General features: G+C 43.8%; 1 pseudogene; it reads left to right on the forward strand.

Annotated features, from left to right (window-relative positions):
* LOC120053404 overlaps positions 1–22653 on the forward strand; it is a 68715-nt pseudogene extending 46062 nt beyond the window's left edge.
* The last annotated feature ends 579 nt before the right edge of the window (positions 22654–23232 follow it).

Raw genomic sequence — 23232 nt, forward strand, 5'->3', positions numbered from 1 at the left:
GGGTAGGAATGCTGATCTAGGATCAGGTCTAGGATCAGGTCTAAGGTAGAAGTGTGTGATCTAGGTTCAGGTCTCAGGGTAGGAGTGGTGATCTAGGATCAGGTTGTCTCAGGGTAGGAGTGGTGATCTAGGATCAGGTCTCAGGGTAGGAGTGGTGATCTAGGATCAGTCTCGGGTAGGAGTGGTGATATAGGATCAGGTCTCAGGTAGGAGTGGTGATCTAGGATCAGGTCTCAGGGTAGGAGTGTGATCTAGGATCAGGTCTCAGGGTAGGAGTGGTGATATAGGATCAGGTCTCAGGGTAGGAGTGGTGATCTAGGATCAGGTCTCAGGGTAGGAGTGGTGATCTAGGATCAGGTCTCAGGGTAGGAGTGGTGATATAGGATCAGGTCTCAGGGTAGGAGTGGTGATATAGGATCAGGTCTCAGGGTAGGAGTGGTGATCTAGGATCAGGTCTCAGGGTAGGAGTGGTGGTCTAGGATCAGGTCTCAGGGTAGGAGTGGTGGTCTAGGATCAGGTCTCAGGGTAGGAGTGGTGGTCTAGGATCAGGTCTCATGGTAGGTGTGGTGATCTAGGATCAGGTCTCAGGGTAGGACTGGTGATAAAGTATCAGGTTTCAGGGTAGGAATGCTGATCTAGGATCAGGTCTAGGATCAGGTCTAAGGGTAGAGGTGGTGATCTAGGATCAGGTCTCAGGGTAGGACTGGTGGTCTAGGATCAGGTCTCAGGGTAGGAGTGGTGGTCTAGGATCAGGGCTCAGGGTAGGAGTGGTGATCTAGGATCAGGTCTAGGATCAGGTCTCAGGGTAGGAGTGGTGATCTAGGATCAGGTCTCAGGGTAGGAGTGGTGATCTAGGATCAGGTCTAGGATCAGGACAGGGTAGGAGTGGTGATATAGGATCAGGTCTCAGGGTAGGAGTGGTGATCTAGGATCAGGTCTCAGAGTAGGAGTGGTGGTCTAGGATTAGGTCTCAGGGTAGGAGTGGTGGTCTAGGATCAGGTTTCAGGGTAGGAGTGGTGATCTAGGATCAGGTCTCAGGGTAGGAGTGGTGGTCTAGGATCAGGTCTCAGGGTAGGAGTGGTGGTCTAGGATCAGGTCTCAGGGTAGGAGTGGTGATCTAGGATCAGGTCTAGGATCAGGACTCAGGGTAGGAATGGTGATATAGGATCAGGTCTCAGGGCAGGAGTGGTGATCTAGGATCAGGTCTCAGGGTAGTAGTGCTGATCTAGGATCAGGTCTCAGGGTAGGAATGCTGATCTAGGATCAGATCTAGGATCAGGTCTCAGGGTAGAAGTGGTGATCTAGGATCAGGTCTCAGGGTAGGAGTGGTGGTCTAGGATCAGGTCTCAGGGTAGGAGTGGTGATATAGGATCAGGTCTCAGGGTAGGAGTGGTGATCTAGGATCAGGTCTCAGGGTAGGACTGGTGGTCTAGGATCAGGTCTCAGGGTAGAAGTGGTGATCTAGGATCAGGTCTCAGGGTAGGAGTGGTGGTCTAGGATCAGGTCTCAGGGTAGGAGTGGTGGTCTAGGATCAGGTCCCCCCTGTCAATGTAATCTAATCTTCTGTGGAAATAAAGTTTGGCCATTGAAGACTAAGTGTTAATGAATTACCACGGTGTAAATGAAAGTGATATGGATTACAGCAACTGTGTGAAGCACAATTTAAATATCATTTATAAAACAAAGCACTTTGTATCTGTTTCTGTGGTTAAGATAACAACTTCCAAATAATACCAAATGACTCTCCATAACACTTTTCTTTCCAATGCAGACATATTCTTTCAGTACAACAGGCCTTGTAGTCCTGTCAGAACATTATATAGTTGAGCTATTGAGGTTTTTCACGCTGTTCCACAAATTAAATGAATGATCTCTGTTATAACATCACAACATAGAACATGTTACTATTAACTACCAGCCCAACCACCAACACCATCATGTCTATAACCTCACAACATAGAACATGTTACTATTAACTACCAGCCTAACCACAACACCATCATGTCTATAACCTCACAACATAGAACATGTTACTATTAACTACCAGCCCAACCACCAACACCATCATGTCTATAACCTCACAACATAGAACATGTTACTATTAACTACCAGCCTAACCACAACACCATCATGTCTATAACCTCACAACATAGAACATGTTACTATTAACTACCAGCCCAACCACAACACCATCATGTCTATAACCTCACAACATAGAACATGTTACTATTAACTACCAGCCCAACCACCAACACAACACCATCATGTCTATAACCTCACAACATAGAACATGTTACTATTAACTACCAGCCCAACCACCAACACAACACCATCATGTCTATAACATCACAACATAGAACATGTTACTATTAACTACCAGCCCAACCACCAACACAACACCATCATGTCTATAACATCACAACATAGAACATGTTACTATTAACTACCAGCCCAACCACCAACACCATCATGTCTATAACCTCACAACATAGAACATGTTACTATTAACTACCAGCCCAACCACCAACACCATCATGTCTATAACCTCACAACATAGAACATGTTACTATTAACTACCAGCCCAACCACCAACACCATCATGTCTATAACATCACAACATAGAACATGTTACTATTAACTACCAGCCCAACCACCAACACCATCATGTCTATAACATCACAACATAGAACATGTTACTATTAACTACCAGCCCAACCACCAACACCATCATGTCTATAACCTCACAACATAGAACATGTTACTATTAACTACCAGCCCAACCACCAACACCATCATGTCTATAACCTCACAACATAGAACATGTTACTATTAACTACCAGCCCAACCACCAACACCATCATGTCTATAACATCACAACATAGAACATGTTACTATTAACTACCAGCCCAACCACCAACACCATCATGTCTATAACATCACAACATAGAACATGTTACTATTAACTACCAGCCCAACCACCAACACAACACCATCATGTCTATAACCTCACAACATAGAACATGTTACTATTAACTACCAGCCCAACCACCAACACAACACCATCATGTCTATAACCTCACAACATAGAACATGTTACTATTAACTACCAGCCCAACCACCAACACAACACCATCATGTCTATAACATCACAACATAGAACATGTTACTATTAACTACCAGCCCAACCACCAACACAACACCATCATGTCTATAACATCACAACATAGAACATGTTACTATTAACTACCAGCCCAACCACAACACCATCATGTCTATAACCTCACAACATAGAACATGTTACTATTAACTACCAGCCCAACCACCAACACCATCATGTCTATAACATCACAACATAGAACATGTTACTATTAACTACCAGCCCAACCACCAACACAACACCATCATGTCTATAACCTCACAACATAGAACATGTTACTATTAACTACCAGCCCAACCACCAACACAACACCATCATGTCTATAACATCACAACATAGAACATGTTACTATTAACTACCAGCCCAACCACCAACACCATCATGTCTATAACCTCACAACATAGAACATGTTACTATTAACTACCAGCCCAACCACCAACACAACACCATCATGTCTATAACCTCACAACATAGAACATGTTACTATTAACTACCAGCCCAACCACCAACACCATCATGTCTATAACCTCACAACATAGAACATGTTACTATTAACTACCAGCCCAACCACCAACACCATCATGTCTATAACATCACAACATAGAACATGTTACTATTAACTACCAGCCCAACCACCAACACCATCATGTCTATAACCTCACAACATAGAACATGTTACTATTAACTACCAGCCCAACCACCAACACCATCATGTCTATAACCTCACAACATAGAACATGTTACTATTAACTACCAGCCCAACCACCAACACAACACCATCATGTCTATAACCTCACAACATAGAACATGTTACTATTAACTACCAGCCCAACCACCAACACCATCATGTCTATAACATCACAACATAGAACATGTTACTATTAACTACCAGCCTAACCACCAACACAACACCATCATGTCTATAACCTCACAACATAGAACATGTTACTATTAACTACCAGCCCAACCACCAACACAACACCATCATGTCTATAACCTCACAACATAGAACATGTTACTATTAACTACCAGCCCAACCACCAACACCATCATGTCTATAACCTCACAACATAGAACATGTTACTATTAACTACCAGCCCAACCACCAACACCATCATGTCTATAACATCACAACATAGAACATGTTACTATTAACTACCAGCCCAACCACCAACACCATCATGTCTATAACCTCACAACATAGAACATGTTACTATTAACTACCAGCCCAACCACCAACACAACACCATCATGTCTATAACCTCACAACATAGAACATGTTACTATTAACTACCAGCCCAACCACCAACACAACACCATCATGTCTATAACCTCACAACATAGAACATGTTACTATTAACTACCAGCCCAACCACCAACACAACACCATCATGTCTATAACATCACAACATAGAACATGTTACTATTAACTACCAGCCCAACCACCAACACCATCATGTCTATAACATCACAACATAGAACATGTTACTATTAACTACCAGCCCAACCACCAACACCATCATGTCTATAACCTCACAACATAGAACATGTTACTATTAACTACCAGCCCAACCACCAACACCATCATGTCTATAACATCACAACATAGAACATGTTACTATTAACTACCAGCCCAACCACCAACACAACACCATCATGTCTATAACCTCACAACATAGAACATGTTACTATTAACTACCAGCCCAACCACCAACACAACACCATCATGTCTATAACCTCACAACATAGAACATGTTACTATTAACTACCAGCCCAACCACCAACACAACACCATCATGTCTATAACATCACAACATAGAACATGTTACTATTAACTACCAGCCCAACCACCAACACCATCATGTCTATAACCTCACAACATAGAACATGTTACTATTAACTACCAGCCCAACCACCAACACCATCATGTCTATAACATCACAACATAGAACATGTTACTATTAACTACCAGCCCAACCACCAACACAACACCATCATGTCTATAACCTCACAACATAGAACATGTTACTATTAACTACCAGCCCAACCACCAACACAACACCATCATGTCTATAACCTCACAACATAGAACATGTTACTATTAACTACCAGCCCAACCACCAACACAACACCATCATGTCTATAACATCACAACATAGAACATGTTACTATTAACTACCAGCCCAACCACCAACACCATCATGTCTATAACCTCACAACATAGAACATGTTACTATTAACTACCAGCCCAACCACCAACACCATCATGTCTATAACATCACAACATAGAACATGTTACTATTAACTACCAGCCCAACCACCAACACCATCATGTCTATAACCTCACAACATAGAACATGTTACTATTAACTACCAGCCCAACCACCAACACCATCATGTCTATAACATCACAACATAGAACATGTTACTATTAACTACCAGCCCAACCACCAACACAACACCATCATGTCTATAACCTCACAACATAGAACATGTTACTATTAACTACCAGCCCAACCACCAACACCATCATGTCTATAACCTCACAACATAGAACATGTTACTATTAACTACCAGCCCAACCACCAACACAACACCATCATGTCTATAACATCACAACATAGAACATGTTACTATTAACTACCAGCCCAACCACCAACACAACACCATCATGTCTATAACCTCACAACATAGAACATGTTACTATTAACTACCAGCCCAACCACCAACACAACACCATCATGTCTATAACCTCACAACATAGAACATGTTACTATTAACTACCAGCCCAACCACCAACACCATCATGTCTATAACATCACAACATAGAACATGTTACTATTAACTACCAGCCCAACCACCAACACCATCATGTCTATAACATCACAACATAGAACATGTTACTATTAACTACCAGCCCAACCACCAACACCATCATGTCTATAACCTCACAACATAGAACATGTTACTATTAACTACCAGCCCAACCACCAACACCATCATGTCTATAACCTCACAACATAGAACATGTTACTATTAACTACCAGCCCAACCACCAACACAACACCATCATGTCTATAACCTCACAACATAGAACATGTTACTATTAACTACCAGCCCAACCACCAACACAACACCATCATGTCTATAACATCACAACATAGAACATGTTACTATTAACTACCAGCCCAACCACCAACACAACACCATCATGTCTATAACCTCACAACATAGAACATGTTACTATTAACTACCAGCCCAACCACCAACACAACACCATCATGTCTATAACATCACAACATAGAACATGTTACTATTAACTACCAGCCCAACCACCAACACCATCATGTCTATAACCTCACAACATAGAACATGTTACTATTAACTACCAGCCCAACCACAACACCATCATGTCTATAACCTCACAACATAGAACATGTTACTATTAACTACCAGCCCAACCACCAACACAACACCATCATGTCTATAACCTCACAACATAGAACATGTTACTATTAACTACCAGCCCAACCACCAACACAACACCATCATGTCTATAACCTCACAACATAGAACATGTTACTATTAACTACCAGCCCAACCACCAACACCATCATGTCTATAACCTCACAACATAGAACATGTTACTATTAACTACCAGCCCAACCACCAACACAACACCATCATGTCTATAACATCACAACATAGAACATGTTACTATTAACTACCAGCCCAACCACCAACACCATCATGTCTATAACCTCACAACATAGAACATGTTACTATTAACTACCAGCCCAACCACCAACACAACACCATCATGTCTATAACCTCACAACATAGAACATGTTACTATTAACTACCAGCCCAACCACCAACACCATCATGTCTATAACCTCACAACATAGAACATGTTACTATTAACTACCAGCCCAACCACCAACACAACACCATCATGTCTATAACATCACAACATAGAACATGTTACTATTAACTACCAGCCCAACCACCAACACAACACCATCATGTCTATAACCTCACAACATAGAACATGTTACTATTAACTACCAGCCCAACCACCAACACAACACCATCATGTCTATAACATCACAACATAGAACATGTTACTATTAACTACCAGCCCAACCACCAACACCATCATGTCTATAACCTCACAACATAGAACATGTTACTATTAACTACCAGCCCAACCACCAACACCATCATGTCTATAACCTCACAACATAGAACATGTTACTATTAACTACCAGCCCAACCACCAACACCATCATGTCTATAACCTCACAACATAGAACATGTTACTATTAACTACCAGCCCAACCACCAACACCATCATGTCTATAACCTCACAACATAGAACATGTTACTATTAACTACCAGCCCAACCACCAACACAACACCATCATGTCTATAACCTCACAACATAGAACATGTTACTATTAACTACCAGCCCAACCACCAACACAACACCATCATGTCTATAACCTCACAACATAGAACATGTTACTATTAACTACCAGCCCAACCACCAACACCATCATGTCTATAACATCACAACATAGAACATGTTACTATTAACTACCAGCCCAACCACCAACACCATCATGTCTATAACCTCACAACATAGAACATGTTACTATTAACTACCAGCCCAACCACCAACACCATCATGTCTATAACCTCACAACATAGAACATGTTACTATTAACTACCAGCCCAACCACCAACACCATCATGTCTATAACCTCACAACATAGAACATGTTACTATTAACTACCAGCCCAACCACCAACACCATCATGTCTATAACCTCACAACATAGAACATGTTACTATTAACTACCAGCCCAACCACCAACACCATCATGTCTATAACATCACAACATAGAACATGTTACTATTAACTACCAGCCCAACCACCAACACAACACCATCATGTCTATAACCTCACAACATAGAACATGTTACTATTAACTACCAGCCCAACCACCAACACCATCATGTCTATAACCTCACAACATAGAACATGTTACTATTAACTACCAGCCCAACCACCAACACCATCATGTCTATAACATCACAACATAGAACATGTTACTATTAACTACCAGCCCAACCACCAACACCATCATGTCTATAACATCACAACATAGAACATGTTACTATTAACTACCAGCCCAACCACCAACACCATCATGTCTATAACCTCACAACATAGAACATGTTACTATTAACTACCAGCCCAACCACCAACACCATCATGTCTATAACATCACAACATAGAACATGTTACTATTAACTACCAGCCCAACCACCAACACCATCATGTCTATAACCTCACAACATAGAACATGTTACTATTAACTACCAGCCCAACCACCAACACCATCATGTCTATAACCTCACAACATAGAACATGTTACTATTAACTACCAGCCCAACCACCAACACCATCATGTCTATAACATCACAACATAGAACATGTTACTATTAACTACCATCCAACCACCAACACCATCATGTCTATAACCTCACAACATAGAACATGTTACTATTAACTACCAGCCCAACCACCAACACCATCATGTCTATAACCTCACAACATAGAACATGTTACTATTAACTACCAGCCCAACCACCAACACCATCATGTCTATAACCTCACAACATAGAACATGTTACTATTAACTACCAGCCCAACCACCAACACAACACCATCATGTCTATAACCTCACAACATAGAACATGTTACTATTAACTACCAGCCCAACCACCAACACAACACCATCATGTCTATAACCTCACAACATAGAACATGTTACTATTAACTACCAGCCCAACCACCAACACAACACCATCATGTCTATAACCTCACAACATAGAACATGTTACTATTAACTACCAGCCCAACCACCAACACAACACCATCATGTCTATAACCTCATTTTGTTGAACTTTTAAATAACTTTATTAGAATAGGATAGAATTTGATTCAAAATACAATACAATCGCAATTTACTTTGAAATGTTATGTAGCCTACAGTTCAATAATTTTCCCCTCGAACCTCTTGATAAGAAATTACAATTTTTTTATTAGGACAAATAAAATAATTAATGAATTTCCATGAATTGGAAACTAAAAATGTATCCTACACCAGGATGTTTCTATTCAAACAACATGTAGGGTAGGCTACATTGCCATAGTAGATTTTCCGTGGTAAACAAGGAGATGAAATACCTTATTTCAGTTGTAGATAAATTGCCCGGCCTCCCGAGTGGCGCTGTGGTCTAAGGCTCTGCATCACAGTGCTAGCTGTTACCACCAGAGATTCTGCGTTAGAGTCCAGGCTCTGTCGCAGCCGGCCGCGACCGGGAGACCCATGGGGCGGCGCACAATTGGCCCAGCGTCATCCGGGTTAGGGGAGGGTTTGGCCGGCAGGGATGTCCTTGTCCCATCGCGCACTAGCGACTCCTGTCCTGGGCCGGGCGCAGTGCACGCTGACACGGTCACCAGGTGTACGGTGTTTCCTGTCCTGGGCCGGGCACAGTGCACGCTGACACGGTCGCCAGGTGTACGGTGTTTCCTCCGACACATTGGCGCGCCTGGCTTCCGGGTTAAGTGGGCATTGTGTCAAGAAGCAGTGCGGCTTGGTTGGGTTGTGTTTCGGAGGATGCACGGCTCTTGACTTTCGCCTCTCCCGAGTCCGTACGGGAGTTGCCGCGATGAGACAAGACTAACTACCAATTGGATACCACGAAAGTGGAGAGAAAAAGAGGGAAAACATCATTTAAAATAAATTGCCCATTGTCAGGTAAAATTGCCGTACTAATATGTTCCGAAGATAATTCCCACCAGAAGGCGAAATTATTTTTTAAAATGTTGGTTGCAATGAGGATGGAAACATAACCCTGACATCTGTCTTAGGGAGTGGTTAGGGAGTGGCCAATGCTGGTTGCAATTGAGATCAGCTGTGCAGGTGAATTTAGCATCATAGTATTGATGGTTTACCGAGAGATCAGCTGGCCATAATATAGTGGCCAGTCTTCATTGCAATATTGCTCATTATGGTTGTGTGTGTGTGTCTGTGTGTCTGTGTGTCTGTGTGTGTGTGCGCAGGTTTTGTCTCTCTGAGACAAGTTGTCCTCAGGAAGACCACTTTCCGCCCAATCTGTGTGTGAAGGTGAACGGGAAGCCATGCAACCTCCCGGTAAGAAACACAACTCCACACACTGTACAGTACTGCTGGTTACACACTGTACAGTACTGCTGGTTACACACTGTACAGTACTGCTGGTTACACACTGTACAGTACTGCTGGTTACACACTGTACAGTACTGCTAGTTACACACTGTACAGTACTGCTGGTTACACACTGTACAGTACTGCTGGTTACACACTGTACAGTACTGCTGGTTACACACTGTACAGTACTGCTAGTTACACACTGTACATTACTGCTAGTTACACACTGTACAGTACTGCCGGTTACACACTGTACAGTACTGCCGGTTACACACTGTACAGTACTGCCGGTTACACACTGTACAGTACTGCCGGTTACACACTGTACATTACTGCCGGTTACACACTGTACATTACTGCCGGTTACACACTGTACAGTACTGCCGGTTACACACTGTACAGTACTGCCGGTTACACACTGTACAGTACTGCCGGTTACACACTGTACAGTACTGCCGGTTACACACTGTACAGTACTGCCGGTTACACACTGTACAGTACTGCCGGTTACACACTGTACATTACTGCCGGTTACACACTGTACAGTACTGCCGGTTACACACTGTACAGTACTGCCGGTCACACACTGTACAGTACTCCCGGTTACACACTGTACAGTACTGCCGGTTACACACTGTACAGTACTGCTGGTTAAACACAAACCATACCTTCAATTACAATAAACAGTTGATTGAGATGTGGAGTGTGACCTTTCCCCCCTCTCTCTCTCTCCCCTCCTTACCTCTCTCTCTTTCTCTCTCTCTCTCCCCTCCTTACCTCTCTCTCTTCCTCCCTTTCTCCCTCCCCTCCTTACCTCTCTCTCTCTCCCTCCTCCCTCTCTCCCTCCCTCCTCCCTCTCTCCCTCCCCTCCTTACCTCTCTCTCCATCTTTCTCCCTCCATCCGTCTCTCTCCCTTCTCCTCTCTCCCTCCCTCTCTCTTCTTCTATCCCTCTCTCCCCTCTCAGGGTTATCTTCCTCCAACGAAAAACGGTGTGGAGCCGAAGCGCCCCAGCCGGCCCATCAACATTACCTCAGTGGTCAGACTATCCACCACAGTCCCCAACACCATCGTGGTGTCTTGGACCTCAGAGGTTGGAAGGGTAAGATATAAGATTGAAGAGATGATACATTTAAAAAATCTCTTAATTTTAATTTGATTATTGTCTATCTTAATTGTAAAAAACAAAATGTATTTTTATATTTTTTCTTTAAAATAAATAGTATTTAAAAATATATATATATATTTTTGATTATTATTGCCCCTTTTTCTACCCAAATTCCTGGTATCCAATTGGTAGTTACAGTCTTGTCCCATCGTTGCAACTCCCGTATGGACTCGGGAGAGGCGAAAGGTCGAGAACCATGCGTCCTCCGAAACACGACCCCACCTAGCCGCACTGCTTCTTGACACATTGCTCGCTTAACCCGGAAGCAGGCCGCACCAATGTGTCAGAGGAAACACCGTGCACCTGGCGACCGTGTCAGCGTGCACTGCACCCGGCCCGCCACAGGGGTTGCTAGAGTGCGATGGAACAAGGACATCCCGGCCAGACAAACCCTCCCCTAACCCGGAGGATGCTGGGCCAATTGTGCACCGCCTCAAGGCGGTGCACAATTGCGGATCTGTAGACGTCTGCGCCACTCGGGAGGCCAATTTATTTTATGTTTTAAGCACTTAGAATTTACTCCTGTAAGAAACGTGCTGTATAAATCATGTTTGGTTTGATAACAACAATGGGGCAAAAACACATGAATAAAAGTGCTGTAGAAAAGTGCAGTGATCTGGATGAAAAGGAGAGTGATTTTAACAACCCTACAGCACCTTCTGTGTTTTCAGAGCTACTCTATGGCGGTGTACCTGGTCAAGCAGCAGTCGTCCACAGTACTGTTGCAGAGACTACGGTCCAAAGGCATCAGGAACCCAGACCATTCCAGAGCACTCAGTAAGGGTTGCCAGGACGATACACTATTTACACTGTTAGCAGTGTTAGCACTTTTAGCACTGTTAGCATGCTGGCTGAACGGGTCCATGACACAAATGTATCTAGCTACATATTTAGTTCTGGCCTGTTTAAACCACGTGTCTTGTTCTGTATTGTCATGGAGCTCTGTACTATATTCCATGTGAAGGGTTCATCTACTGTAGATGGTTGTGCAGGTCTTGTATAGGTGGTCATGATCCCTGCTTCTTCTTCATGCTGTTCTCTGTCCCCCTGCAGTCAAAGAGAAACTAACGGCAGATCCAGACAGTGAAATCGCCACCACCAGCCTGCGTGTGTCGCTGCTCTGTCCGGTAAACACACACACTGTCTTAACACCCCTATTACTGTGCTTTACTGTGTGTGTCCCGACTTGTCTCAATACCCCTATCACCGCTTAACTACTATGTCTGTGGCGTGTGTGTGTGTGTGTGTGTGTGTGTGTGTGTGTGTGTCCCGACTTGTCTCAATACCCCTATCACCGCTTAACTACTATGTCTGTGGCGTGTGTGTGTGTGTGTGTTGTTTGCAGCTGGGGAAGATGCGTCTGATGATTCCGTGCCGGGCGCTGACGTGTTCCCACCTGCAGTGTTTTGACGCTACGCTGTACATCCAGATGAATGAGAAGAAACCCACCTGGGTTTGTCCCGTCTGTGATCAGAAAGCCCCCTACCAACATCTCATCATTGACGGGTGAGACCCACAACCCTGAACCGGCTCTTAGTGTCTCTCTTTAATACAGAACATAGTGGCCGTACAGGCCTTTCAGAAAGGATTCATCCCCCTTCACTTATTCCACATGTTGTTGTGTTACAGCCTGAATTTAAAATGGATTACATTTAGATTTTAAACACACAATATCCCATAATGTCTAATTGGAAGTATGTTTTTTGAAAATTTTTGTAATTAGTATAAAATGAAAAGCTGAAATTTCTTGAGTCAGTAAATATTCAAACCCCTTTGTCATGGCAACCCTAAATAAGTTCAGGAGTAAAAATGTGCTTAACAAGTCACATAATAAGTTGCATGGACTCACTCTGTGTACAATGTGGTCCTGTGTGGCTCAGTTGGTAGAGCATGGCGCTTGCAACGCCAGGGTTGTGGGTTCGATTCCCACGGGGGGCCAGTACAAAAAAGTATGAATGTATGTACTTGTAAGTCGCTCTGGATAAGAGCGTCTGCTAAATGACTTAAATGTAAATGTAAATGTACAATAATAGTGTTTAACATGAATGTCTACCTCATCTCTGTACACCACACAATCAATCATCTGTAAGGTCCCTCAGTTGAGCAGTGAATTTCAAACACAGATTCAACCACAAAGACTAGAGAAGTTTTCCCATGCCTGGCAAAGAACGACACCTATAGGTAGATTGGTAAAAATTAAAAAAGCAAACATTGAATATCCCTTTGAACATGGTAAAGTTATTAATTCCACTTTGGATGGTGTATCAATACACCCAGTCACTACAGATATACAGGTGTCCTTTCTAACTCAGTTGTCGGAGAGGAAGGAAACCGCTCAGAGATTTCACCATGAGGCCAATGGTGACTTTAAAACAGTTACAGAGTTTAATGGCTGTGCTAGGAGAAAACTGAGGATGGATCAACAACATTGTCGTTACTCCACAATACTAACCTAAATGACAGAGTGAAATGAAAGAAGATATAAAAATATTCCAAAACATGGATCCTGTTTGCAACACGGCACTAAAGTAATAATACAAACAATGTTGCAAAGCAATTATATTTTTGTCCTGAATACAAAGTGTTATGTTTGGGGTAAATTCAATACAAAACATTACTGAGTTACCACTCACCATTTAATCAGTCATTAAGGACTGGGAGAGTATTTTCAGGATAAAAAATAAACCGAATGGAGCTAAACACAGGAACAATCCTAGAGGAAAACCAGATTGTCTGCTTTCCACCAGAGATGAATTCACATTTCAGTAGGACAAAAACAAGGCCAAATCTACACTGGAGTTGCTTAACAGTGAATGTTCCTGAGTGGCCTAGTTACAGTTTTGACTTAAATCTTCTTGAAAATCTTTGGCAAGACCTGAAAATGGTTGTCTAGCAATGATCAAAAACCAATTGACAGAGCTTGAAGAATTTTGAAAATAATAATGGCAAAATGTTGCACAATCCAGGTGTGGAAATCTCTTAGAGACTTACCCAGAAAGACTCTACTGTAATCACTGCCAAAGGAGCTCCTGCAAAGTATTGACTCAGAGGTGTGAATACTTATGTAAGTGAGATATTTCTGTATTTCATTTTCAATAAATGTGCAAAAATGTCTAAGAACATGTTTTCACTTTGTCATTATGGGGTATTGTGATGTCATTATGGGGTATTGTGATGTCATTATGGGGTATTGTGAGTGTGTATATGGGTGAGGGGGGGGGAATCTATTTAATCCATTTTGAATTCAGGCTGTAACAATACAAAATTTGGAATAAGTCAAGGGGTATGAATACTTTCTGAAGGCACTGTGTATACTGTATACATCTATGTTATTATACCGTATCACAGGAACTTGCGGCGGGGTCTGCCCCTACAATTTTGTGCAGATTTTCTTAATTTTAGGCTGGAAAGAAGCATGTCATCCGGGAACGTGCCACTGGCCACTTTATATTCCTCTGGGTTTAGTTTGTTTATTTTCTGTGCCCAGTTTCAGACTTTAATGGTCACATCAGATGGTGACCTGTGGGTTTAAAATGTGTAGCCCAACAATTCTTTACATGGCCACAGTTGCAACCAGCTTATTTTTCTGCACAAATTCAATATTCACCCATAGGGTGACATTTTGGGTGAGCAGCGATCAAAATAAACAGGAAGTTGAGAATAGTTGATTAGCAGCATGAATTTGTGCTTAGCTGGGGGGTTGTTGAGTTGAACGGTCTGTGGTTGTGTTCTTCAAACATGAAATGGTATTGAATAGTCACATCCAACCATAGGGCGGGATTCCGCTAGTTGACCTACAGTATGTACATAAACAACCTTCTCAGTTATACTGTATACAGATCTACTCTATTCAGTTATACTGTATACAGGTCCACTCTATTCAGTTATACTGTATACAGGTCCACTCTATTCAGTTATACTGTATACAGGTCCACTCTATTCAGTTATACTGTATACAGGTCCACTCTATTCAGTTATACTGTATACAGGTCCACTCTATTCAGTTATACTGTATACAGGTCCACTCTATTCAGTCATACTGTATACAGGTCCACTCTATTCAGTCATACTGTATACAGGTCCACTCTATTCAGTTATACTGTATACAGGTCCACTCTATTCAGTTATACTGTATACAGGTCCACTCTATTCAGTTATACTGTATACAGGTCCACTCTATTCAGTTATACTGTATACAGGTCCACTCTATTCAGTTATACTGTATACAGGTCCACTCTATTCAGTTATACTGTATACAGGTCCACTCTATTCAGTTATACTGTATACAGGTCCACTCTATTCAGTTATACTGTATACAGGTCCACTCTATTCAGTTATACTGTATACAGGTCCACTCTATTCAGTTATACTGTATACAGGTCCACTCTATTCAGTCATACTGTATACAGGTCCACTCTATTCAGTCATACTGTATACAGGTCCACTCTATTCAGTTATACTGTATACAGGTCCACTCTATTCAGTTATACTGTATACAGGTCCGCTCTATTCAGTTATACTGTATACAGGTCCGCTCTATTCAGTTATACTGTATACAGGTCCGCTCTATTCAGTTATACTGTATACAGGTCCGCTCTATTCAGTTATACTGTATACAGGTCCGCTCTATTCAGTTATACTGTATACAGGTCCGCTCTATTCAGTTATACTGTATACAGGTCCGCTCTATTCAGTTATACTGTATACAGGTCCGCTCTATTCAGTTATACTGTATACAGGTCCGCTCTATTCAGTTATACTGTATACAGGTCCGCTCTATTCAGTTATACTGTATACAGGTCTGCTCTATTCAGTTATACTGTATACAGGTCCGCTCTATTCAGTTATACTGTATACAGGTCCGCTCTATTCAGTTATACTGTATACAGGTCCACTCTATTCAGTTATACTGTATACAGGTCCACTCTATTCAGTTATACTGTATACAGGTCCACTCTATTCAGTTATACTGTATACAGGTCCACTCTATTCAGTATACTGTATACAGGTCCACTCTATTCAGTCATACTGTATACAGGTCCACTCTATTCAGTTATACTGTATACAGGTCCACTCTATTCAGTTATACTGTATACAGGTCCACTCTATTCAGTTATACTGTATACAGGTCCACTCTATTCAGTTATACTGTATACAGGTCCACTCTATTCAGTTATACTGTATACAGGTCCACTCTATTCAGTTATACTGTATACAGGTCCACTCTATTCAGTTATACTGTATACAGGTCCACTCTATTCAGTTATACTGTATACAGGTCCACTCTATTCAGTCATACTGTATACAGGTCCACTCTATTCAGTCATACTGTATACAGGTCCACTCTATTCAGTCATACTGTATACAGGTCCACTCTATTCAGTTATACTGTATACAGGTCCACTCTATTCAGTTATACTGTATACAGGTCCACTCTATTCAGTTATACTGTATACAGGTCCACTCTATTCAGTTATACTGTATACAGGTCCGCTCTATTCAGTTATACTGTATACAGGTCCGCTCTATTCATTCCTACAGGAGAGAATCAGATGGTCTTTTCTATTTATTCAATCTGTAGTGTATAGATGTATTTACACACACCAAGTAAACAACGTGAATAACACTGTACTCACAATGACTGTACCACAACGTGAATCACACTGTACACACAATGACTGTAACACAACGTGAATCACACTGTACACACAATGACTGTACCACAACGTGAATAGCACTGTACTCACAATGACTGTACCACAACATGAATACATTGCATGTACAGTATACCTTCACACTGTTGTTTCTGTGTCTCTGTCTTGTCCAGGTTGTTTATGGAGATCCTGAACAGCTGTGTAGACTGTGATGAGATCCAGTTTAAGGAGGATGGCTACTGGGCCCCCATGAGGACAAAGAAGGAAGTACAGGAGGTCTCGTCAGCCTCCTACAGCAACGGACTGGAAGGTGAGCGAGGCGGTGTGTAAGGGCAGGCTTTTGGTCCAGCCCTGCAGCTTGTAGCATACCTGATTCCACTACTCTGTTCATTGGACCTTGATTTGTATAAGAATGTGTGTTAGAACAGTGCTGGAACAACTGGCTGCAAACCCAGTGGCTCTCGTTTAGATGATATTATTCTGGCTTATCTTTACACTATATGTCTCATGACTATTCCACTGTGTTGCCACTTGCTCTAGGCTGGGGTGTGTAATAGGCTATATAAATACATTTGATTGATGTGATTGTTTGCCGTGTCTCTCTCCCCCCAGGCTTGCATCGGTCGGCGGTAGGGGAGCAGAGGAGCTCGTCGTCCCACAACGGGGGCAGCAGTAGGATGAAGGTGGAGGTGATCGACCTAACCCTGGACAGCTCCTCAGAGGACGACGATGATGACCAACCGCCCCTCAAGAGGCCCTGCCCCTCCCTGTCCCCCACCTCGCCTCCCATCGTCAACAAGGGGTGAGACCCACCTCCACCAATACACCTCGCACCAATCTCGCCTACCTCACCCCCCTCGCCTCCCTCACCCCTTTCACCTCTCCTTCCCCTCCCTTCCCTCTCGCCCCTCCCTCCCCTCTTACCCCTCATACCCCTTTCACATATCTCACCTCTCACCCCTCTCTCACCTCTCTCACCCCTCTCACCTCTCACCTCTCTCTCTCACCCCTCCTCTCTCTCACCCCTCACCTCTCTCATCCCTCACCTCTCTCACCCCTCTCATCTCTGGCCCCTCTCTGGCCCCTCTCTCGCACCTCTCACACCTCTGTGTGTTAATATTCTCTCTGTCTCTTTCTCTGTGCTCTGTGCTGTGTGTTAATATTCTCTCTCTCTCTCTGTGTGTCTGTTTGGTTGCAGAGTGTTGAACCTGCACCACCAGGTGTCCCCAGTGAGCCGGACCCCCAGCATGCCGTCTGTGGACACCAGCTACATCCCCCCTGTACCTCCCCTCATCCAGGACTACCGTCCATACTACCACGCCCCAAACCAGCTCACAGGTAACACACACATTACCACACACACAACCACACAAATACACGACCACACACAACCACAACCACACAAATACACAACCACACACACACACACACACACATTACCACACACACAACCACAACCACAGAAATACACGACCACACACAACCACAACCACACAAATACACGACCACACACACACACACACACACACACATTACCACATACACACACAGCCACACACACACTTACACAACCACACATAAATACACGACCACACACAACCACACAAATACACAACCACACACACACACATTACCACAGACACACACACACAACCACACATTCACTTACACAACCACACATACACACACACATACACAACCACACACACACACACACACACTTGCACAACCGCTCAAACACTTACACAATCATACACATCCACACACACACTTACACAACCACATACACATGCATACACAACCACTCACACACACACACCAACCTACTACTCCACACTGCCTCGACACATTTCTTCAGGAGTGTCTTCAGGGTCTGTGGAGCCCAGAATGTCCCAGTATACAGTAAACACTAACTTGTCTGACTGAGTCAGTTGAACCTGTCCTGATCACGGTGAATAAAATGAATGACTGAACGTTGTGTTTTATTCACAGATCTGAATTTCTTCTCCTTTCTACAAGGGGACAATCATCAGGTATGTTTTATGTGGAACACCCCTGTAGGCCTCCTAAAGGCAACACTATAGCCTCTAAAGACGTCCTGTAGGCCTCCTAAAGGCAACACTATAGCCTCTAAAGACGTCCTGTAGGCCTCCTAAAGGCAACACTATAGCCTCTAAAGACGTCCTGTAGGCCTCCTAAAGGCAACACTATAGCCTCTAAAGACGTCCTGTAGGCCTCCTAAAGGCAACACTATAGCCTCTAAAGACGTCCTGTAGGCCTCCTAAAGGCAACACTATAGCCTCTAAAGACGTCCTGTAGGCCTCCTAAAGGCAACACTATAGCCTCTAAAGACGTCCTGTAGGCCTCCTAAAGGCAACACTATAGCCTCTAAAGACGTCCTGTAGGCCTCCTAAAGTCAACGCTATAGCCTCTAAAGACGTCCTGTAGGCCTCCTAAAGGCAACACTATAGCCTCTAAAGACGTCCTGTAGGCCTCCTAAAGTCAACACTATAGCCTCTAAAGACGTCCTGTAGGCCTCCTAAAGGCAACACTATAGCCTCTAAAGACGTCCTGTAGGCCTCCTAAAGGCAACACTATAGCCTCTAAAGACGTCCTGTAGGCCTCCTAAAGGCAACACTATAGCCTCTAAAGACGTCCTGTAGGCCTCCTAAAGGCAACACTATAGCCTCTAAAGACGTCCTGTAGGCCTCCTAAAGGCAACACTATAGCCTCTAAAGACGTCCTGTAGGCCTCCTAAAGGCAACACTATAGCCTCTAAAGACGTCCTGTAGGCCTCCTAAAGGCAACACTATAGCCTCTAAAGACGTCCTGTAGGCCTCCTAAAGGCAACACTATAGCCTCTAAAGACGTCCTGTAGGCCTCCTAAAGTCAACGCTATAGCCTCTAAAGACGTCCTGTAGGCCTCCTAAAGGCAACACTATAGCCTCTAAAGACGTCCTGTAGGCCTCCTAAAGGCAACACTATAGCCTCTAAAGACGTCCTGTAGGCCTCCTAAAGGCAACACTATAGCCTCTAAAGACGTACCCAGAACTTGGGTTTGGTAGCAAGATGAATATAACTGAATGTACCTGTTTGTCCTCCTCTGAAGCATTACAACATGGTGATGGCCGCCGCCGCTGCTGCCTCGGCCTCAGACGACCACGAGCTCCTTCTCAACCACTTCCGTCCCTACACCACCTCCTCGTCCTCCTCCCAGCTGTTCCTGGACCAATCTGGGGCGCCCTCCTCTGGCTCGCTGGCGCCCGTCAACGGTGCTGATGGTGGAGGAAACAGCAGCGGTGGCAGCAGCAGTAGCCTCGTATCCTCTAGCAGTCTGAGAGACACTCACAGCACACACTCCACACACTCACACACACACCCCACGCACTCACACACACACCCCGGGGTAGGAGGTCGGTCCAGTGCTGATGTGGTGGCGGCCGCAGCCCTCTACGATACCATCCCTGACGTGATCTCACTAGACTGACGATTTTGTTTTCGGCGACTAGCGACTGACTCCGAAACAGAGGGTTTGTTGGTTGTTTAATGGAGGATGCAGTCATGACTACTAAACTGACTCCGAAACAGAGGGTTTGTTGGTTGTTTAATGGAGGATGCAGTCATGACTACTAAACTGACGCAGAAACAGTTTAACGGTCCCACCCAGTCTACAGCTCTGGTTTTGAGTTGTGTCGTTAAGGCTGACTCCAGAACAGTGGAATACCTGTCTGTGGCGGAGCCGGTCCCGAGGTGTCGTTTGACTGGGCAACCCAGGAACAGTTATAAAGTCACACCCCACAGATGGATGGGATTGGCACCTAGTGTTGCTAGACTGACTCCAGAACAGTTATCGGTTGGTAGCTGGCTCCCTGACGACATTCCACTAGACTGATTCCAGAACAGTGAGATATCAGAGAGGTCTATGGGTTTCATCTCTGAAGTCGACGGACTAGACTGGACCATAGATCAGCTCCCTGCCGGTACCTACCAGAAACGCTAGCCGTGCAAAAACGGAGGAAGGCTTTTTTTTTTTTTTACGAAAAGAGCAACGCTGTGTACAGAGAACAAAAAATATATTTTCTCTTTTTACTTTTGTATATTAATTAATTGAAGACTTGTTCTGTCCCGTAAGTAACTTCAGTTGCTATTTTGAAGTGGAGACTGAAGATGTATCCACACAGCTATACATACGTTGCCCCTCTATAATCTTAACTTTAATATCTCATTACTTTTCTTTGGTTTTTATCCTGTTAGATCTGATGGGGATTCTCCTCACACATCCATGGCATTACCTCTTGACATTTTCAACTTATCAATCTCTCTCTACTCTTCATTTTGAAATCACAGTTGAATTTCTTCTCCAAGACAATATCTTTTCCCTGGTTGACTTGTTTGTTACTGTGTCATTTGTTTTGGTATTATGCGTTCTAAGTTATATGTAAGATATATGAATAAGTCTCTCTGGATAAGTGGATCTGCTAAATGACGTAAACATGCATTCCCTAAGGAGTTCAGGTTGATGCTGTGGGGAGTGCAAAGCTAGGTGGGTAATGTTAGACATTTCTGCTTTTCGTCTCTGTAAAGGGCCAGTGCAGTCAGAATTCTGTTTTCTGGTGTTTTTACCATAGTGCACAACAACTGATGAAACTAACATGGTAAAAGTGTGAAAAAAACGTAAATCAGTTTTATTTCCTGATAGTTGCTGGTTGAAAATAATCTACACAGGGCCTTCTAATCAACAGGTTTGCATGAGCGGGAATTTCAGCTTTACATGGTGACATCACCATGTGGTAAATTGGTTGCTAGACCAATAGCAAAGAGACTTCCAAACCTCTCTGCCACTAACAGCTATTTTTCAGTTTCCCCCCCTTCCCACTCAGACCAGTCTCGGACCAGTCTCGGACCATTCTCGGCAAAATTCTTGCTTTAGAGCGTTTCCCCCCCCCCCCTAAAAAGCCATTTTTGCCCATTTTTATGGACATCTATTACAGTAAGGTACTTCATGTTACCCAGAAATGATTTGATATCGATATATAAATGGCTGCATTGGGCCTTTCATTTCTCCCCCCCTTCAATAGACCATCTGTGCAGTCATTATGCACAATATTTCAATTTGACAACATTTTAGCAGAAAATGTGTTCACAATTTTATGGTTATTTAAACTATGGTAGACACAGAATGCCTATTTAACTTGAGAAATACTCTACAGTAATTTTATGCTTTTATTTGAAACCTCGTTATATTCTGTTGTTTTTACTTATTCAACCACTTGTGTCACCTTTTGCACAAGACCAAAAATGAACTCAACCCACACAGAGAGCATGTGTATCTGGGCACTACATTGCTTTCAGTCAACTATCCTCCACCTATCACACGCTCTTCCTCTCTGTTTTCACCTGGTTGTTTGTGAGACACTGCAGCTGAACTCATAGCAGAGAGGAGTACCCGTAGAGGCGGAGGGGAGTACCCCGTTAGGGACGGAGGGGAGGACCCCGTTAGGGACGGAGGGGAGGACCCCGTTAGGGACGGAGGGGAGTACCCCGTTAGGGACGGAGGGGAGTACCCCGTTAGGGACGGAGGGGAGTACCCCGTTAGGGACGGAGGGGAGTACCCCGTTAGGGACGGAGGGGAGTACCCCGTTAGAGGCGGAGGGGAGTACCCCGTTAGAGGCGGAGGGGAGTACCCCGTTAGAGGCGGAGGGGAGTACCCCGTTAGAGGCGGAGGGGAGTACCCCGTTAGAGGCGGAGGACCCCGTTAGGGACGGAGGGGAGTACCCCGTTAGGGACGGAGGGGAGTACCCCGTTAGGGACGGAGGGGAGTACCCCGTTAGGGACGGAGGGGAGTACCCCGTTAGAGGCGGAGGGGAGTACCCCGTTAGAGGCGGAGGGGAGTACCCCGTTAGAGGCGGAGGGGAGTACCCCGTTAGAGGCGGAGGGGAGTACCCCGTTAGAGGCGGAGGGGAGTAACCCGTTAGAGGCGGAGGGGAGTAC

The sequence above is a fragment of the Salvelinus namaycush genome, chromosome 1 (assembly GCF_016432855.1).
Source record: "Salvelinus namaycush isolate Seneca chromosome 1, SaNama_1.0, whole genome shotgun sequence".
Classification (NCBI taxonomy): domain Eukaryota; kingdom Metazoa; phylum Chordata; class Actinopteri; order Salmoniformes; family Salmonidae; genus Salvelinus; species Salvelinus namaycush.